Below are 1,138 nucleotides of genomic sequence, written 5' to 3'. Positions count from 1 at the left end.
AAGGTCAAATAAAACCTGCGAGACTGACATGTACATAAAAAAAAATGTCCATACACCAAATATAGTTGACCTATTGCATATATATAGTATTAGAAAAAAGACCAAAACTCAAAAACTTAACTTTGACCACTGAACAATGAAAATGACACCTGCTAAGTTGGACATGTTAACCTTACAATCCTTCCATACATCAACTATACTAGACCTATTGCTTAATAGTATCTGAGATATGGACTTGACCACCAAAACTTAACCTTGTTTACTGATCCATGAAATGGGGTCGAGGTCAATTAAAAACTGTCGTATGGGCATGAGGACCTTGCAAGGTACACACATATCAAATATAGTTATCCTATTACTCATAATAAGAGAGAAATTAACAGTACAAAAAATCTTAACTTTTTTCAAGTAGTAACAGACCCATGAAAATGAGGTCAAGGACAATGGACATGTGCAGTGATATTGTTGGTTTTTTTAAAAACTACCTCTACCCTTCTTTATTGGGAAAATATGTGTAATTTTCACCAAATTGGGAAATTTAGAATAAACCATAAATTTGACTGAAACTTCAATTTATAGACCCACTTTCAAGAGTCAAACCCTGCTTTAAAATAAGACCCTTTTTTGTCAGTGATGAGATATAAATAGACCCTCAAATCTGCACATATACATGTAGTAACTTTAGGTATGAAAAATATATTTAAGTGAGTGTTTTTCAGTTTACATTCATGCACAATTACTACTGAGACTGCACAGTTTGGGGAAAAAAGTTGTCTTGGGAATAATTAAAGCCATTTTTTTTTCAAATTGGGATTTGTCTCCAGGGGAAAAGCCTTTATTCTCCATTAATTTAAGGCAAACAATATCACTGATGTGACAGACGGAAACTTCGTAACATAAGGCATATATAAACAAAGTATGAAGCATCCAGGTCTTCCAACTTCTAAAATATAAAGCTTTAAGAAGTGAACTAACGCCGCCGCCGCCGGATCACTATCCCTATGTCGAGTTTTCTGCGACAGAAGTCGAAGGCTGGACAAAAATAATCCTTTAAGGGCAATAACTCCTTGAGGAGTCATTCGATAATTTTGGAACAAACAGGAAGTATGTGGAACTTGACATATTGACCACCACCCCT

This window comes from Mytilus trossulus, unplaced genomic scaffold (genome assembly GCF_036588685.1).
Source record: "Mytilus trossulus isolate FHL-02 unplaced genomic scaffold, PNRI_Mtr1.1.1.hap1 h1tg000406l__unscaffolded, whole genome shotgun sequence".
NCBI classification, from domain to species: domain Eukaryota; kingdom Metazoa; phylum Mollusca; class Bivalvia; order Mytilida; family Mytilidae; genus Mytilus; species Mytilus trossulus.
This window is presented reverse-complemented; position numbering follows the sequence as displayed.